The sequence below is a fragment of the Salvia splendens genome, chromosome 7 (assembly GCF_004379255.2).
Source record: "Salvia splendens isolate huo1 chromosome 7, SspV2, whole genome shotgun sequence".
Lineage (NCBI taxonomy): Eukaryota > Viridiplantae > Streptophyta > Magnoliopsida > Lamiales > Lamiaceae > Salvia > Salvia splendens.
Window position 1 is genome coordinate 9,037,822 of NC_056038.1, and position 6,100 is coordinate 9,043,921.

The window sequence follows — 6,100 nt, forward strand, 5'->3', positions numbered from 1 at the left end:
ACACCTTTGTCGTGGATGGGGATGAGGATAGGCATAGGAAAGGATTAGGCTCGCCATTAATTCATTAATTTCATACAGGATGAGGATAAGAATAGAAATAGATAGCAATACAAAAAACAACTTTTTACCGACGGAAATTTCCGTCGGAAATTACTATTTTTCCGTTGGTAAACAAGTTACCGACGGATTTACCGCCGGAATATTTTGGTTGCTAATTTGCTCGTCGGTAAATTTTTCCGACGGTGTTCATTCCGTCGGTAATATTTCCGATGACATCTCCGACGGAAATTTTATAAGGAAATCTGTCGGTAATTACCGACGGTGATTTTCCGTCGGTAATTCTATTCTGTTTTTTCAGTTTTCATATTCTGGTTCTATAGCCTGTATATAACAATATCCTGTATTCGGTTATACCATATAATCAATAAAAATAGCCAGAATTGAAATTCATATATAGAAAGTAATTCTGTTCAATTTCTCCAATATCCATTTTGGAGTTCTATTGCTTGTAACAATAATCTATTTTCAATAATAAAATAAAATCAGTAAATAATAGCCAAATTGTGCTCCAATCTTCAGCTCTTTTGTTCATTACAGACCTAACAAATCTAACTGAAACACCGCGTGATGAATGGACTAAACCAAGGATTGCATGATGATCGGCGAAACCGTGAAGTCTGTACATATATCTGCCAGGATATGTACATCATATCTCTATAACCTTGAAGAAAACAAGGACCAGAAATAGTATTCACAACGGAAGATGTCACACCACAACGACGTTCACCTGTGATGATAAATCAAATAAGTATATCTATAATTGCAATGAGGAAGTGGCAGGAGTAGAGTGACTAGTCTCGAACAAATCACCAACTTACCGCTTTCATCATCAGTCATAGGATTATGAATGACACGAGATTATGAGACTGGGATGGTGCCTCCAACAGAAAAAAAAACATTTATCCTCGACTCCATGTGCAAAAAATATGTATTTCTTAATGGAGGGGTAGAGGAGGAAATATCTAACCGAGTAGGTGGCGATGCAGATGTTGCAATCCCTCCATAAGAAGAGACACACAAGTATATTAAGAAGCATACGTGATTCAAGATCAGTAGATCACCTTATTAATTATATGCAGTACCAGCACCCTACAAAAAGAGCCACTAATCAGAAACTACCAAGTCTTTGGCAAAGGCTATAATAGCAGAAAACTACTTGCAATACTTTTTTTTTTAAACTCAGAGGTGCGTGCGAGGGAGAGTAAAAGCACAGTACTAACATTTACATTTGTAATGAAATAGCAAACTGCGCTTTTAACTGATGGAACTCCAGCTGGATACATGAGCAATATTACTAGAAGCTGGTGTTGGTGGTGGTGGTGGTGGTGGTGTTGGCCCTGCAAAATCATTATTGAGCAACAATCAGATAAAAATCAAGAACAAATGCCAAGGATCTAAAACAAGAAGCATTAGAGATAATGGTTTAAGGACAACATGAGAAAAGGACCAAGCACCATATGCACAGTTATGATCCATCAAATTCATACCAGGTACAAAGGTTCACTGTGGCAGCAGGAACACCTAACCAGAAGCATGGAGATACAATGGGAGGCATATGCAGTTGATAAATCATATTATATCTAATGTGGAAAAGGTCAAAGAATGTGATGAATACCTCTACTCCTTGAGCATCTTCAGGGCTTCTTCGTGTCAACATTAATGATTTCTCAAGTCTGAAAGTCTAATGTGGTTTATGGTTTTGGTGCAGGCCTCATATGAATCTACAGAAGCACAGGATAAAGGATAATGACTTTCAATATTCCATAGATTGCCGTAGATGAGAATCTGCAAACATCTTAAAATTTAGAAGCTGCAAATCCTAATATTTCAATCGTTTCCTATGGATTTAATATTAGTGAGAAGATTCACAATCAGGCAAACCAATGCTTAGGACAACTGTTGATATAACAAAACAAAAGCAAAACAAACAACTGCTAATTCTCACCGTCTACTCCCAGATATACAGTCCTGTTAATGGTAAATGGACAGAGGTACATACAATCAAATGAAGCATGTAGATCAAATATGACAAGCATTTTGGGAACATTAATTATCTGGCATGATTTCTTCACCATATATTTTTGTAGTGTTTTCTTTTTTCTTCCTTATCGCCGTAGTAAAGGCCTATAATATCAACCGGAGGAGCTTGACAAGTTGGTATCAACTGCAGCAGCCACAACACCATAACTTACCTTACTAACAACCTCTTGGATTTCGTACAAATTTGATTGATTGTACTTGGTGAAGAAGTCCTTGAAAGGCATGTTCTGACAAGATAAAAACAAACATCAGGCACTTACTATAACATACGGAGTACATCAGGCAATATGTTTAAGACCAAATAGGTAGAATACATTATTGTGTTAAAATTGTTAATCCAGTCAAAATTAAGTTAATTGGCGTTGACCGTCAAATTTTTGACGGAACCGTAAAAAATGGACCCAATGTGACCCGTTTTTATTTGTGAGGTCCGAATAATTCAAAAGATAATGTTTTGGACCAAAATAAAAAAATCACAATATGTTAAGGACCAAAATGAGTCTTTAGTCTTATTTATAATATTTATTCGTCGTATAACAAAGGGAAAAAATATTACCGGCTTACAAGTCCCACGGTAATTCTGTCGGTAATCACGCGGGATTACCTTCAGTCGGTAAACTGCTAATTTTTTGTAGTGTAGGATTAGGATAGTAATTAGAGCATCCACATCCGTGCTCTTGCCAACGAGCACGGATGTGGGCCCGGAACCACTTTTACTCCCTGCTCTTAGTCAAGAGCACAACACTCACATCCGTGCTCTTCCGCAACGACATGCTCAAGGGTCTCACCATTCTATTATTCAATTTAAATAAAAACATTTCCATAATATTAAAATGCATTCAAAATACCCAAAATACTATTACTAATTACTAAAAAGTTAAAAATTACATAATTAAAATCCTAAAAAATAAAAATTTCATAATTAAAGTCTTAAAAATTAAAAATTACATAATTTAAATCCTAAAAATTAAAAATTACATAATTAAATTCATAAGTGGCCGAATTTCGTCCAAATGGATGATGAATGTGTGTATTTATAGATGATTTTGGGATTAAAATTTATTTAAAAAAATTCAAAAAAAATTTAAAAAAACGGTAATAAAATGGCTATATTTTTGGAAATCCGAAAATATTTTTTTTTTAATTTTTGGTATTATTTTCGATTTTTTAAAAAAAAGAAAAAAAAATGTCAATGGCCAATAGAAACGCGTCACGTCGCCCTGCTCGCTGGCACGGACGTGCTCTTAGCTAAGAGCAGCGCCGTGCCAGCGGCAAGAGCGCAGCAGCGGACAGGGGTGTCCTTGCCGCTGGCATGGACGGACAAATCCCACCGCTGCGAATGTTCTTAATTTCTTGCATACCTGTTCCCAAAATTTTCAACCCAAAAGTTAATGTAGATGGAACTTTTTTAAAAATACATCAACAGTCCAAGGGCACATGTTGGAATATTAAATAGTAATGTATTTTTTGAAATCATAGTATTCAATTGGAGTGACCTAATTTTAAAAGAGTAATGCTATACAGTCATAATGTGGTCAGCCACACAATTGCATTTTTGTAAATAAATATAAAAATCAATGTAATAAATTAATAGTAATAGTTAGTGCTAAGATAATTTTACTTAATTACCCTTTTCTCAATTTTTTACTTCAAATTTAAATTTACAACATTCTCTCTCCATAATATTTGAATTAATTTTATATAAAATAATTTTATAGTAATGTTTACATTTATTTTATTTATACTATTATTTATAAGTTATTTAAATATTAATGCTAAATATAATATAGTTTAAATTATTTCATTTGTAAGTGAAGCTAAATACCAATTATATAATTTTAATATCATGAATATATTTGTATTCTAATTTAAAAGTAGTTATATAATACAAATTAAATAATAATATAACATAATTAAAAGAAAAAAAGAAATATGACACAAAATAAATGTACACATACACAATATAATATTTCCAAGATTATTTATTATTAGTTGTACTCTAGTCCTTATTTATGCACGGGTAAATTCAATTTTCAGTATAATTGTTTCTCGGAAATTCAAATAGCGGCGGGGGCATAAATTTGCATTAAGGAGTTATTCTTAGAATTTTACATATCGGTGACTCGGTGTACAAGAAATAAAATCATACCCAAATACTCAAAATATCGATTCGGCCAAGGCCCATTACTATCTTTCCCACCATGTCTCAAACCTATTGTTTAGTACTTATTAAATTTATCTTTTATTACTTCCACAATAATAAATATAGTATAAATGTATGTATATATGTTTATTCTAGCACTGAAGTATAAATGATATCAAAATATGATATACTATAGTACTACAAAGAAAAATAGAAACTTTTATAATATAAATTGCTATATGTGATTCACCGTGTATGGTTAGGGACCTTAGGGTATGTGATAGCAAGTTTGTTTAAAATGGTTCACTTATTGGGTATCGTACTATACCGTCTTAGTTCCCTTTCCTAATTCTGTTTTGTAGTAGTAATTGGTAATTGGTGGTTTTGATGTAGGGCTACTTTAGGGTTAGGATCCTCTGTCGTGCCAATGAGCACAATAGAATATGCAGTGCTTAAACCGCACCCAAATTCTTCATGAAATGTAGGTAGCAGAAGGTATGTTTCATTATCACAGGGTGGATGAGGAATCATTGTTGATCCTCTTTCAAATTATAGTTTAGAAAAAGATTATATTAGTACTCCTATTAAGTTTTATAATATATTGATAAAGTGTTAGGGGTTACTGTGAAATAGTATATGGATATGATTGAAAAAATATAAGTTTATGTTAATAGTTAATATTTTCGAATTTAAAGTTTATATAATTGATTGTAATACAATTAATATATGATATAATTATTTTTAAAAATGAGCTTAATTTTAGTGGAGTATATATTATAATTGGAGAGGACAAAATAACGACTCTATTTCATAATATTGACTCATGTCATGCGGAATTCGACGAACCACTCAAATAAAATCTTGTGGAATTGTGATAAGACATGTGAACATATATGATTTAAAATATAGTTGTCCCACAAAGCAAATGGAAGAATTGGACAATTATCCTAAGTTCTACACTTTCCCACCTTTTCAAGAGGTATCCGATGTGCGCAGAAATTCCCATTACAACAATATCTCAAGACGTAGCAGATTTTTATTAATTTTGGTTTTAGCTATCCTACTTATATTATAAACTTGGTTTTAATCATTGCTAATATAGCAATTAAATCAAGCTCCGTTAAGTTTTCATTAGTGACAGTGAGATTTTCATGTAGCATAAGAGCATCTCCTATGGCGCCCCTCCGGTAGGACGTCCGGTCGGACACCGGGAAGGGCGACGGGACGTCCGCCGTTGGGAGGTCGGAGGTCGGATACGGACGTCCCGTGAGGACGTCGGGTGTCCTCGGACATCCCGGCGACGGGCGGGCGGACGTCCGCCACTGTGGCTTCAACTCGGACGTCCGGTCGGACGTCCCGTTTTTTTTTTTTTTATTTTTTTTTGAAACTCTATATATACGGCTCGTTGAATTTTATTTCATTCGCACCACTTACGTTAATAACAAGTTTCTCTCTCTACATCTATAATCTCAAGTATATCTAGAATGTCTAGTGAAAGTGATAGCGAGAATGAGTTGGAGGTCGCTGTTTCAGGTGCTATACAGAGGCTGCTACAACAGAGGTTGCAGCGGCGGCAGCAGGCGGCGGTACCTCGGCCGATCCATCGTCGAACTCAAGTACCCCGTGACCACATTGCTGCACATATTCGGTTGTATGCGGACTACTTCGCTCCGCAACCGCGTTTTGGGGAAGCCTTATTCCGGCGACGCTTTAGGATGCATCGTCCGCTGTTTCTGCACATCGTGGGTGCTTTAGAGAGTAGATACCTGTTTTTTAGGATCAGAGAGGATGCAGCTGGCAAACCCGGACTCACGCCCTTGCAGAAGTGCACTGTCGCAATCAGACAACTGGCGTATG

General features: G+C 35.0%; 1 long non-coding RNA gene across 4 annotated transcripts; it reads right to left on the reverse strand.

The window, feature by feature from the left end:
* Nucleotides 1-510: 510 nt before the first annotated feature.
* On the reverse strand, nucleotides 511-2,346 carry LOC121741076. Of its 4 annotated transcripts, none has more exons than XR_006037772.1 (4): nucleotides 2,006-2,346; nucleotides 1,281-1,781; nucleotides 879-1,149; nucleotides 511-787 (listed from the first exon to the last, which is right to left on the reverse strand). It is a non-coding gene; the product is annotated as an uncharacterized LOC121741076 (long non-coding RNA). The 4 variants fall into 4 exon arrangements; XR_006037771.1 differs by having other exon boundaries at nucleotides 1,281-1,845; XR_006037770.1 differs by having other exon boundaries at nucleotides 1,281-1,397; nucleotides 1,676-2,346.
* Nucleotides 2,347-6,100: the final 3,754 nt, after the last annotated feature.